Genomic DNA, 12,803 nt, shown 5'->3' on the forward strand with positions numbered 1-12,803 from the left:
GGGGATAGAAAAAAACTGCAGGGAGGCTGCATCTCTTCACGTTGACATGGGAAGGAGGAAGGGTGACTGTTCCGGAAGCACCCCCAAACTATGCGCACAACTAGTGCAAATCCTTCCCAGGGCACACTGCAGCAGGTTGATTTGCATACCGTGATGTCATAAAAGCAGTCTGGCACAGTTACAGTAGCTGCAACCCTCATCTCTACATGAAAACCGACAGGCAGTGCACCGTCCTATGTCTCAATGGGTTCTTAAATTGGAAAATAAAATCTAAAAGGCAGCTTGAGATTTAACCCCCTAGCTGCTGAGGGCTTTCTCATCCTTGCACCGAGACCATTTTCAGACGTTAGCGCTCGTCCGAACGTCGTCGTCACAGATTTATTTATTTTTTTAAATGTCTTTTTTTCTCTCTTATCCCCCTGCCGCACTCGCACAAATCATACCTTGTTTTTTTTTTTCTTTCAAAAGACTTTGTAGTCTCAAAAAAGCCATTAGTCTTTTTACTGATTTGAACACGTCAAAAGTTGTTTCGCCCAAATGGCCCAAAAAGCGTATTTCTCAAGAAAGTGAACCAAAAGTAAATGTGATTTTTTTTTTGTCCCCCGTCTTATAAGCACCATAGACAAATACTTTGTGTTTTGCCACCAATCCACCTGCCCAAAATCTGCACGCAAACCAAAAATGCTCTCTTTCTTCTAGTTTTTGTCAACTCAATTGAAACGCTTACTATGTGTAGGAAGACTACGGCAGCCCAGCGAGGCCTACCGTTTTACAAAGTAGACAAGCTACTGCATGAAATGAGGGAGCAAAGTTTTTTTCCCTCTCTCCCCCTGAAATCTGACACAATGTGGGGGCCTACTTTACAAAGCAAGTGAAACCGTGTGGGTCCTGCAGCGCCCTCTATTGGTTGCATATGCAAAGCACAGTACAAGGCCCGAAAAAGCAAGGAAGCATGCAGCCAGCACACAGGAGAAGAGATCAGAACAGAGTGTTGAACAGCAAAGGAGGAGACGTCACCAGCAGCACACAAAAAGATCTGACTTTTACCAGAGATGATCAGGGGAAAGCGCGAACGCAGTCCCCCACTACCACAAATTATGCAGTCGAGTTTCCCGCATTTGGGGAAATCGCAGGGGTCAGCACACCCGGAGTGCAATGGATGAGCCTCGCCCTGGGAGAACCACCTTCGTGATCATGGTATCTCCCCTGCCAGGTAAGTATGAGTTGGACTAGGGCTCAGGAGGGCCCCTGCTCGGGCACACCCCCGTCAAGTGAAGGAGGTTGACCGGATCCATGACAAGCGAACTCTCGGCAGGGGATAGAAAAAAACTGCAGGGAGGCTGCATCTCTTCACGTTGACATGGGAAGGAGGAAGGGTGACTGTTCCGGAAGCACCCCCAAACTATGCGCACAACTAGTGCAAATCCTTCCCAGGGCACACTGCAGCAGGTTGATTTGCTTACCGTGATGTCATAAAAGCAGTCTGGCACAGTTACAGTAGCTGCAACCCTCATCTCTACATGAAAACCGACAGGCAGTGCACCGTCCTATGTCTCAATGGGTTCTTAAATTGGAAAATAAAATCTAAAAGGCAGCTTGAGATTTAACCCCCTAGCTGCTGAGGGCTTTCTCATCCTTGCACCGAGACCATTTTCAGACGTTAGCGCTCGTCCGAACGTCGTCGTCACAGATTTATTTATTTTTTTAAATGTCTTTTTTTCTCTCTTATCCCCCTGCCGCACTCGCACAAATCATACCTTGTTTTTTTTTTTCTTTCTTTCAAAAGACTTTGTAGTCTCAAAAAAGCCATTAGTCTTTTTACTGATTTGAACACGTCAAAAGTTGTTTCGCCCAAATGGCCCAAAAAGCGTATTTCTCAAGAAAGTGAACCAAAAGTAAATGTGATTTTTTTTTTGTCCCCCGTCTTATAAGCACCATAGACAAATACTTTGTGTTTTGCCACCAATCCACCTGCCCAAAATCTGCACGCAAACCAAAAATGCTCTCTTTCTTCTAGTTTTTGTCAACTCAATTGAAACGCTTACTATGTGTAGGAAGACTACGGCAGCCCAGCGAGGCCTACCGTTTTACAAAGTAGACAAGCTACTGCATGAAATGAGGGAGCAAAGTTTTTTTCCCTCTCTCCCCCTGAAATCTGACACAATGTGGGGGCCTACTTTACAAAGCAAGTGAAACCGTGTGGGTCCTGCAGCGCCCTCTATTGGTTGCATATGCAAAGCACAGTACAAGGCCCGAAAAAGCAAGGAAGCATGCAGCCAGCACACAGGAGAAGAGATCAGAACAGAGTGCTGAACAGCAAAGGAGGAGACGTCACCAGCAGCACACAAAAAGATCTGACTTTTACCAGAGATGATCAGGGGAAAGCGCGAACGCAGTCCCCCACTACCACAAATTATGCAGTCGAGTTTCCCGCATTTGGGGAAATCGCAGGGGTCAGCACACCCGGAGTGCAATGGATGAGCCTCGCCCTGGGAGAACCACCTTCATGATCATGGTATCTCCCCTGCCAGGTAAGTATGAGTTGGACTAGGGCTCAGGAGGGCCCCTGCTCGGGCACACCCCCGTCAAGTGAAGGAGGTTGACCGGATCCATGACAAGCGAACTCTCGGCAGGGGATAGAAAAAAACTGCAGGGAGGCTGCATCTCTTCACGTTGACATGGGAAGGAGGAAGGGTGACTGTTCCGGAAGCACCCCCAAACTATGCGCACAACTAGTGCAAATCCTTCCCAGGGCACACTGCAGCAGGTTGATTTGCATACCGTGATGTCATAAAAGCAGTCTGGCACAGTTACAGTAGCTGCAACCCTCATCTCTACATGAAAACCGACAGGCAGTGCACCGTCCTATGTCTCAATGGGTTCTTAAATTGGAAAATAAAATCTAAAAGGCAGCTTGAGATTTAACCCCCTAGCTGCTGAGGGCTTTCTCATCCTTGCACCGAGACCATTTTCAGACGTTAGCGCTCGTCCGAACGTCGTCGTCACAGATTTATTTATTTTTTTAAATGTCTTTTTTTCTCTCTTATCCCCCTGCCGCACTCGCACAAATCATACCTTGTTTTTTTTTTTCTTTCAAAAGACTTTGTAGTCTCAAAAAAGCCATTAGTCTTTTTACTGATTTGAACACGTCAAAAGTTGTTTCGCCCAAATGGCCCAAAAAGCGTATTTCTCAAGAAAGTGAACCAAAAGTAAATGTGATTTTTTTTTTGTCCCCCGTCTTATAAGCACCATAGACAAATACTTTGTGTTTTGCCACCAATCCACCTGCCCAAAATCTGCACGCAAACCAAAAATGCTCTCTTTCTTCTAGTTTTTGTCAACTCAATTGAAACGCTTACTATGTGTAGGAAGACTACGGCAGCCCAGCGAGGCCTACCGTTTTACAAAGTAGACAAGCTACTGCATGAAATGAGGGAGCAAAGTTTTTTTCCCTCTCTCCCCCTGAAATCTGACACAATGTGGGGGCCTACTTTACAAAGCAAGTGAAACCGTGTGGGTCCTGCAGCGCCCTCTATTGGTTGCATATGCAAAGCACAGTACAAGGCCCGAAAAAGCAAGGAAGCATGCAGCCAGCACACAGGAGAAGAGATCAGAACAGAGTGTTGAACAGCAAAGGAGGAGACGTCACCAGCAGCACACAAAAAGATCTGACTTTTACCAGAGATGATCAGGGGAAAGCGCGAACGCAGTCCCCCACTACCACAAATTATGCAGTCGAGTTTCCCGCATTTGGGGAAATCGCAGGGGTCAGCACACCCGGAGTGCAATGGATGAGCCTCGCCCTGGGAGAACCACCTTCGTGATCATGGTATCTCCCCTGCCAGGTAAGTATGAGTTGGACTAGGGCTCAGGAGGGCCCCTGCTCGGGCACACCCCCGTCAAGTGAAGGAGGTTGACCGGATCCATGACAAGCGAACTCTCGGCAGGGGATAGAAAAAAACTGCAGGGAGGCTGCATCTCTTCACGTTGACATGGGAAGGAGGAAGGGTGACTGTTCCGGAAGCACCCCCAAACTATGCGCACAACTAGTGCAAATCCTTCCCAGGGCACACTGCAGCAGGTTGATTTGCATACCGTGATGTCATAAAAGCAGTCTGGCACAGTTACAGTAGCTGCAACCCTCATCTCTACATGAAAACCGACAGGCAGTGCACCGTCCTATGTCTCAATGGGTTCTTAAATTGGAAAATAAAATCTAAAAGGCAGCTTGAGATTTAACCCCCTAGCTGCTGAGGGTTTTCTCATCCTCGCACCGAGACCATTTTCAGACGTTAGCGCTCGTCCGAACGTCGTCGTCACAGATTTATTTATTTTTTTAAATGTCTTTTTTTCTCTCTTATCCCCCTGCCGCACTCGCACAAATCATACCTTGTTTTTTGTTTTTGTTTTTTTTTTTCTTTCAAAAGACTTTGTAGTCTCAAAAAAGCCATTAGTCTTTTTACTGATTTGAACACGTCAAAAGTTGTTTCGCTCAAATGGCCCAAAAAGCGTATTTCTCAAGAAAGTGAACCAAAAGTAAATGTGATTTTTTTTGTCCCCCGTCTTATAAGCACCATAGACAAATACTTTGTTTTGCCACCAATCCACCTGCCCAAAATCTGCACGCAAACCAAAAATGCTCTCTTTCTTCTAGTTTTTGTCAACTCAATTGAAATGCTTACTATGTGTAGGAAGACTACGGCAGCCCAGCGAGGCCTACCGTTTTACAAAGTAGACAAGCTACTGCATGAAATGAGGGAGCAAAGTTTTTTTCCCTCTCTCCCCCTGAAATCTGACACAATGTGGGGGCCTACTTTACAAAGCAAGTGAAACCGTGTGGGTCCTGCAGCGCCCTCTATTGGTTGCATATGCAAAGCACAGTACAAGGCCCGAAAAAGCAAGGAAGCATGCAGCCAGCACACAGGAGAAGAGATCAGAACAGAGTGCTGAACAGCAAAGGAGGAGACGTCACCAGCAGCACACAAAAAGATCTGACTTTTACCAGAGATGATCAGGGGAAAGCGCAAACGCAGTCCCCCAGTACCACAAATTATGCAGTCGAGTTTCCCGCATTTGGGGAAATCGCAGGGGTCAGCACACTCGGAGTGCAATGGATGAGCCTCGCCCTGGGAGAACCACCTTCATGATCATGGTATCTCCCCTGCCAGGTAAGTATGAGTTGGACTAGGGCTCAGGAGGGCCCCTGCTCGGGCACACCCCCGTCAAGTGAAGGAGGTTGACCGGATCCATGACAAGCGAACTCTCGGCAGGGGATAGAAAAAAACTGCAGGGAGGCTGCATCTCTTCACGTTGACATGGGAAGGAGGAAGGGTGACTGTTCCGGAAGCACCCCCAAACTATGCGCACAACTAGTGCAAATCCTTCCCAGGGCACACTGCAGCAGGTTGATTTGCATACCGTGATGTCATAAAAGCAGTCTGGCACAGTTACAGTAGCTGCAACCCTCATCTCTACATGAAAACCGACAGGCAGTGCACCGTCCTATGTCTCAATGGGTTCTTAAATTGGAAAATAAAATCTAAAAGGCAGCTTGAGATTTAACCCCCTAGCTGCTGAGGGCTTTCTCATCCTTGCACCGAGACCATTTTCAGACGTTAGCGCTCGTCCGAACGTCGTCGTCACAGATTTATTTATTTTTTTAAATGTCTTTTTTTCTCTCTTATCCCCCTGCCGCACTCGCACAAATCATACCTTGTTTTTTTTTTTCTTTCTTTCAAAAGACTTTGTAGTCTCAAAAAAGCCATTAGTCTTTTTACTGATTTGAACACGTCAAAAGTTGTTTCGCCCAAATGGCCCAAAAAGCGTATTTCTCAAGAAAGTGAACCAAAAGTAAATGTGATTTTTTTTTTGTCCCCCGTCTTATAAGCACCATAGACAAATACTTTGTGTTTTGCCACCAATCCACCTGCCCAAAATCTGCACGCAAACCAAAAATGCTCTCTTTCTTCTAGTTTTTGTCAACTCAATTGAAACGCTTACTATGTGTAGGAAGACTACGGCAGCCCAGCGAGGCCTACCGTTTTACAAAGTAGACAAGCTACTGCATGAAATGAGGGAGCAAAGTTTTTTTCCCTCTCTCCCCCTGAAATCTGACACAATGTGGGGGCCTACTTTACAAAGCAAGTGAAACCGTGTGGGTCCTGCAGCACCCTCTATTGGTTGCATATGCAAAGCACAGTACAAGGCCCGAAAAAGCAAGGAAGCATGCAGCCAGCACACAGGAGAAGAGATCAGAACAGAGTGCTGAACAGCAAAGGAGGAGACGTCACCAGCAGCACACAAAAAGATCTGACTTTTACCAGAGATGATCAGGGGAAAGCGCGAACGCAGTCCCCCACTACCACAAATTATGCAGTCGAGTTTCCCGCATTTGGGGAAATCGCAGGGGTCAGCACACCCGGAGTGCAATGGATGAGCCTCGCCCTGGGAGAACCACCTTCGTGATCATGGTATCTCCCCTGCCAGGTAAGTATGAGTTGGACTAGGGCTCAGGAGGGCCCCTGCTCGGGCACACCCCCGTCAAGTGAAGGAGGTTGACCGGATCCATGACAAGCGAACTCTCGGCAGGGGATAGAAAAAAACTGCAGGGAGGCTGCATCTCTTCACGTTGACATGGGAAGGAGGAAGGGTGACTGTTCCGGAAGCACCCCCAAACTATGCGCACAACTAGTGCAAATCCTTCCCAGGGCACACTGCAGCAGGTTGATTTGCTTACCGTGATGTCATAAAAGCAGTCTGGCACAGTTACAGTAGCTGCAACCCTCATCTCTACATGAAAACCGACAGGCAGTGCACCGTCCTATGTCTCAATGGGTTCTTAAATTGGAAAATAAAATCTAAAAGGCAGCTTGAGATTTAACCCCCTAGCTGCTGAGGGCTTTCTCATCCTTGCACCGAGACCATTTTCAGACGTTAGCGCTCGTCCGAACGTCGTCGTCACAGATTTATTTATTTTTTTAAATGTCTTTTTTTCTCTCTTATCCCCCTGCCGCACTCGCACAAATCATACCTTTTTTTTTTTTTTCTTTCTTTCAAAAGACTTTGTAGTCTCAAAAAAGCCATTAGTCTTTTTACTGATTTGAACACGTCAAAAGTTGTTTCGCCCAAATGGCCCAAAAAGCGTATTTCTCAAGAAAGTGAACCAAAAGTAAATGTGATTTTTTTTTTGTCCCCCGTCTTATAAGCACCATAGACAAATACTTTGTGTTTTGCCACCAATCCACCTGCCCAAAATCTGCACGCAAACCAAAAATGCTCTCTTTCTTCTAGTTTTTGTCAACTCAATTGAAACGCTTACTATGTGTAGGAAGACTACGGCAGCCCAGCGAGGCCTACCGTTTTACAAAGTAGACAAGCTACTGCATGAAATGAGGGAGCAAAGTTTTTTTCCCTCTCTCCCCCTGAAATCTGACACAATGTGGGGGCCTACTTTACAAAGCAAGTGAAACCGTGTGGGTCCTGCAGCACCCTCTATTGGTTGCATATGCAAAGCACAGTACAAGGCCCGAAAAAGCAAGGAAGCATGCAGCCAGCACACAGGAGAAGAGATCAGAACAGAGTGCTGAACAGCAAAGGAGGAGACGTCACCAGCAGCACACAAAAAGATCTGACTTTTACCAGAGATGATCAGGGGAAAGCGCGAACGCAGTCCCCCACTACCACAAATTATGCAGTCGAGTTTCCCGCATTTGGGGAAATCGCAGGGGTCAGCACACCCGGAGTGCAATGGATGAGCCTCGCCCTGGGAGAACCACCTTCGTGATCATGGTATCTCCCCTGCCAGGTAAGTATGAGTTGGACTAGGGCTCAGGAGGGCCCCTGCTCGGGCACACCCCCGTCAAGTGAAGGAGGTTGACCGGATCCATGACAAGCGAACTCTCGGCAGGGGATAGAAAAAAACTGCAGGGAGGCTGCATCTCTTCACGTTGACATGGGAAGGAGGAAGGGTGACTGTTCCGGAAGCACCCCCAAACTATGCGCACAACTAGTGCAAATCCTTCCCAGGGCACACTGCAGCAGGTTGATTTGCTTACCGTGATGTCATAAAAGCAGTCTGGCACAGTTACAGTAGCTGCAACCCTCATCTCTACATGAAAACCGACAGGCAGTGCACCGTCCTATGTCTCAATGGGTTCTTAAATTGGAAAATAAAATCTAAAAGGCAGCTTGAGATTTAACCCCCTAGCTGCTGAGGGCTTTCTCATCCTTGCACCGAGACCATTTTCAGACGTTAGCGCTCGTCCGAACGTCGTCGTCACAGATTTATTTATTTTTTTAAATGTCTTTTTTTCTCTCTTATCCCCCTGCCGCACTCGCACAAATCATACCTTGTTTTTTTTTTTCTTTCTTTCAAAAGACTTTGTAGTCTCAAAAAAGCCATTAGTCTTTTTACTGATTTGAACACGTCAAAAGTTGTTTCGCCCAAATGGCCCAAAAAGCGTATTTCTCAAGAAAGTGAACCAAAAGTAAATGTGATTTTTTTTTTGTCCCCCGTCTTATAAGCACCATAGACAAATACTTTGTGTTTTGCCACCAATCCACCTGCCCAAAATCTGCACGCAAACCAAAAATGCTCTCTTTCTTCTAGTTTTTGTCAACTCAATTGAAACGCTTACTATGTGTAGGAAGACTACGGCAGCCCAGCGAGGCCTACCGTTTTACAAAGTAGACAAGCTACTGCATGAAATGAGGGAGCAAAGTTTTTTTCCCTCTCTCCCCCTGAAATCTGACACAATGTGGGGGCCTACTTTACAAAGCAAGTGAAACCGTGTGGGTCCTGCAGCGCCCTCTATTGGTTGCATATGCAAAGCACAGTACAAGGCCCGAAAAAGCAAGGAAGCATGCAGCCAGCACACAGGAGAAGAGATCAGAACAGAGTGCTGAACAGCAAAGGAGGAGACGTCACCAGCAGCACACAAAAAGATCTGACTTTTACCAGAGATGATCAGGGGAAAGCGCGAACGCAGTCCCCCAGTACCACAAATTATGCAGTCGAGTTTCCCGCATTTGGGGAAATCGCAGGGGTCAGCACACTCGGAGTGCAATGGATGAGCCTCGCCCTGGGAGAACCACCTTCATGATCATGGTATCTCCCCTGCCAGGTAAGTATGAGTTGGACTAGGGCTCAGGAGGGCCCCTGCTCGGGCACACCCCCGTCAAGTGAAGGAGGTTGACCGGATCCATGACAAGCGAACTCTCGGCAGGGGATAGAAAAAAACTGCAGGGAGGCTGCATCTCTTCACGTTGACATGGGAAGGAGGAAGGGTGACTGTTCCGGAAGCACCCCCAAACTATGCGCACAACTAGTGCAAATCCTTCCCAGGGCACACTGCAGCAGGTTGATTTGCATACCGTGATGTCATAAAAGCAGTCTGGCACAGTTACAGTAGCTGCAACCCTCATCTCTACATGAAAACCGACAGGCAGTGCACCGTCCTATGTCTCAATGGGTTCTTAAATTGGAAAATAAAATCTAAAAGGCAGCTTGAGATTTAACCCCCTAGCTGCTGAGGGCTTTCTCATCCTTGCACCGAGACCATTTTCAGACGTTAGCGCTCGTCCGAACGTCGTCGTCACAGATTTATTTATTTTTTTAAATGTCTTTTTTTCTCTCTTATCCCCCTGCCGCACTCGCACAAATCATACCTTGTTTTTTTTTTTCTTTCTTTCAAAAGACTTTGTAGTCTCAAAAAAGCCATTAGTCTTTTTACTGATTTGAACACGTCAAAAGTTGTTTCGCCCAAATGGCCCAAAAAGCGTATTTCTCAAGAAAGTGAACCAAAAGTAAATGTGATTTTTTTTTTGTCCCCCGTCTTATAAGCACCATAGACAAATACTTTGTGTTTTGCCACCAATCCACCTGCCCAAAATCTGCACGCAAACCAAAAATGCTCTCTTTCTTCTAGTTTTTGTCAACTCAATTGAAACGCTTACTATGTGTAGGAAGACTACGGCAGCCCAGCGAGGCCTACCGTTTTACAAAGTAGACAAGCTACTGCATGAAATGAGGGAGCAAAGTTTTTTTCCCTCTCTCCCCCTGAAATCTGACACAATGTGGGGGCCTACTTTACAAAGCAAGTGAAACCGTGTGGGTCCTGCAGCACCCTCTATTGGTTGCATATGCAAAGCACAGTACAAGGCCCGAAAAAGCAAGGAAGCATGCAGCCAGCACACAGGAGAAGAGATCAGAACAGAGTGCTGAACAGCAAAGGAGGAGACGTCACCAGCAGCACACAAAAAGATCTGACTTTTACCAGAGATGATCAGGGGAAAGCGCGAACGCAGTCCCCCACTACCACAAATTATGCAGTCGAGTTTCCCGCATTTGGGGAAATCGCAGGGGTCAGCACACCCGGAGTGCAATGGATGAGCCTCGCCCTGGGAGAACCACCTTCGTGATCATGGTATCTCCCCTGCCAGGTAAGTATGAGTTGGACTAGGGCTCAGGAGGGCCCCTGCTCGGGCACACCCCCGTCAAGTGAAGGAGGTTGACCGGATCCATGACAAGCGAACTCTCGGCAGGGGATAGAAAAAAACTGCAGGGAGGCTGCATCTCTTCACGTTGACATGGGAAGGAGGAAGGGTGACTGTTCCGGAAGCACCCCCAAACTATGCGCACAACTAGTGCAAATCCTTCCCAGGGCACACTGCAGCAGGTTGATTTGCTTACCGTGATGTCATAAAAGCAGTCTGGCACAGTTACAGTAGCTGCAACCCTCATCTCTACATGAAAACCGACAGGCAGTGCACCGTCCTATGTCTCAATGGGTTCTTAAATTGGAAAATAAAATCTAAAAGGCAGCTTGAGATTTAACCCCCTAGCTGCTGAGGGCTTTCTCATCCTTGCACCGAGACCATTTTCAGACGTTAGCGCTCGTCCGAACGTCGTCGTCACAGATTTATTTATTTTTTTAAATGTCTTTTTTTCTCTCTTATCCCCCTGCCGCACTCGCACAAATCATACCTTGTTTTTTTTTTTCTTTCTTTCAAAAGACTTTGTAGTCTCAAAAAAGCCATTAGTCTTTTTACTGATTTGAACACGTCAAAAGTTGTTTCGCCCAAATGGCCCAAAAAGCGTATTTCTCAAGAAAGTGAACCAAAAGTAAATGTGATTTTTTTTTTGTCCCCCGTCTTATAAGCACCATAGACAAATACTTTGTGTTTTGCCACCAATCCACCTGCCCAAAATCTGCACGCAAACCAAAAATGCTCTCTTTCTTCTAGTTTTTGTCAACTCAATTGAAACGCTTACTATGTGTAGGAAGACTACGGCAGCCCAGCGAGGCCTACCGTTTTACAAAGTAGACAAGCTACTGCATGAAATGAGGGAGCAAAGTTTTTTTCCCTCTCTCCCCCTGAAATCTGACACAATGTGGGGGCCTACTTTACAAAGCAAGTGAAACCGTGTGGGTCCTGCAGCGCCCTCTATTGGTTGCATATGCAAAGCACAGTACAAGGCCCGAAAAAGCAAGGAAGCATGCAGCCAGCACACAGGAGAAGAGATCAGAACAGAGTGCTGAACAGCAAAGGAGGAGACGTCACCAGCAGCACACAAAAAGATCTGACTTTTACCAGAGATGATCAGGGGAAAGCGCGAACGCAGTCCCCCACTACCACAAATTATGCAGTCGAGTTTCCCGCATTTGGGGAAATCGCAGGGGTCAGCACACCCGGAGTGCAATGGATGAGCCTCGCCCTGGGAGAACCACCTTCGTGATCATGGTATCTCCCCTGCCAGGTAAGTATGAGTTGGACTAGGGCTCAGGAGGGCCCCTGCTCGGGCACACCCCCGTCAAGTGAAGGAGGTTGACCGGATCCATGACAAGCGAACTCTCGGCAGGGGATAGAAAAAAACTGCAGGGAGGCTGCATCTCTTCACGTTGACATGGGAAGGAGGAAGGGTGACTGTTCCGGAAGCACCCCCAAACTATGCGCACAACTAGTGCAAATCCTTCCCAGGGCACACTGCAGCAGGTTGATTTGCATACCGTGATGTCATAAAAGCAGTCTGGCACAGTTACAGTAGCTGCAACCCTCATCTCTACATGAAAACCGACAGGCAGTGCACCGTCCTATGTCTCAATGGGTTCTTAAATTGGAAAATAAAATCTAAAAGGCAGCTTGAGATTTAACCCCCTAGCTGCTGAGGGCTTTCTCATCCTTGCACCGAGACCATTTTCAGACGTTAGCGCTCGTCCGAACGTCGTCGTCACAGATTTATTTATTTTTTTAAATGTCTTTTTTTCTCTCTTATCCCCCTGCCGCACTCGCACAAATCATACCTTGTTTTTTTTTTTCTTTCAAAAGACTTTGTAGTCTCAAAAAAGCCATTAGTCTTTTTACTGATTTGAACACGTCAAAAGTTGTTTCGCCCAAATGGCCCAAAAAGCGTATTTCTCAAGAAAGTGAACCAAAAGTAAATGTGATTTTTTTTTTGTCCCCCGTCTTATAAGCACCATAGACAAATACTTTGTGTTTTGCCACCAATCCACCTGCCCAAAATCTGCACGCAAACCAAAAATGCTCTCTTTCTTCTAGTTTTTGTCAACTCAATTGAAACGCTTACTATGTGTAGGAAGACTACGGCAGCCCAGCGAGGCCTACCGTTTTACAAAGTAGACAAGCTACTGCATGAAATGAGGGAGCAAAGTTTTTTTCCCTCTCTCCCCCTGAAATCTGACACAATGTGGGGGCCTACTTTACAAAGCAAGTGAAACCGTGTGGGTCCTGCAGCGCCCTCTATTGGTTGCATATGCAAAGCACAGTACAAGGCCCGAAAAAGC

General features: G+C 46.8%; 1 protein-coding gene and 9 non-coding genes across 11 annotated transcripts in view; all 10 read right to left on the minus strand.

Moving 5' to 3' along the window:
• The window catches only part of SLC38A9 (solute carrier family 38 member 9), a 423,549-nt gene that overhangs the window by 290,252 nt on the left and 120,494 nt on the right, over window positions 1–12,803 (minus strand). The gene's annotated exons all lie outside the window — the stretch shown is intronic.
• LOC134956522 (U1 spliceosomal RNA) lies at window positions 1,058–1,221 on the minus strand. The gene has a single exon (XR_010186021.1). It is a non-coding gene; the product is annotated as a U1 spliceosomal RNA (small nuclear RNA).
• Window positions 2,376–2,539, minus strand: LOC134955690 (U1 spliceosomal RNA). Its single transcript, XR_010185947.1, has one exon. It is a non-coding gene; the product is annotated as a U1 spliceosomal RNA (small nuclear RNA).
• Window positions 3,690–3,853, minus strand: LOC134956544 (U1 spliceosomal RNA). Its single transcript, XR_010186023.1, has one exon. It is a non-coding gene; the product is annotated as a U1 spliceosomal RNA (small nuclear RNA).
• Window positions 5,013–5,176, minus strand: LOC134958984 (U1 spliceosomal RNA). The gene has a single exon (XR_010187151.1). It is a non-coding gene; the product is annotated as a U1 spliceosomal RNA (small nuclear RNA).
• Window positions 6,331–6,494, minus strand: LOC134956555 (U1 spliceosomal RNA). The gene has a single exon (XR_010186024.1). It is a non-coding gene; the product is annotated as a U1 spliceosomal RNA (small nuclear RNA).
• On the minus strand, window positions 7,649–7,812 carry LOC134956566 (U1 spliceosomal RNA). The gene has a single exon (XR_010186025.1). It is a non-coding gene; the product is annotated as a U1 spliceosomal RNA (small nuclear RNA).
• Window positions 8,967–9,130, minus strand: LOC134958783 (U1 spliceosomal RNA). The gene has a single exon (XR_010187113.1). It is a non-coding gene; the product is annotated as a U1 spliceosomal RNA (small nuclear RNA).
• LOC134956577 (U1 spliceosomal RNA) lies at window positions 10,285–10,448 on the minus strand. The gene has a single exon (XR_010186027.1). It is a non-coding gene; the product is annotated as a U1 spliceosomal RNA (small nuclear RNA).
• Window positions 11,603–11,766, minus strand: LOC134956588 (U1 spliceosomal RNA). Its single transcript, XR_010186028.1, has one exon. It is a non-coding gene; the product is annotated as a U1 spliceosomal RNA (small nuclear RNA).

Source organism: Pseudophryne corroboree, chromosome 1, assembly GCF_028390025.1.
Source record: "Pseudophryne corroboree isolate aPseCor3 chromosome 1, aPseCor3.hap2, whole genome shotgun sequence".
NCBI lineage: Eukaryota > Metazoa > Chordata > Amphibia > Anura > Myobatrachidae > Pseudophryne > Pseudophryne corroboree.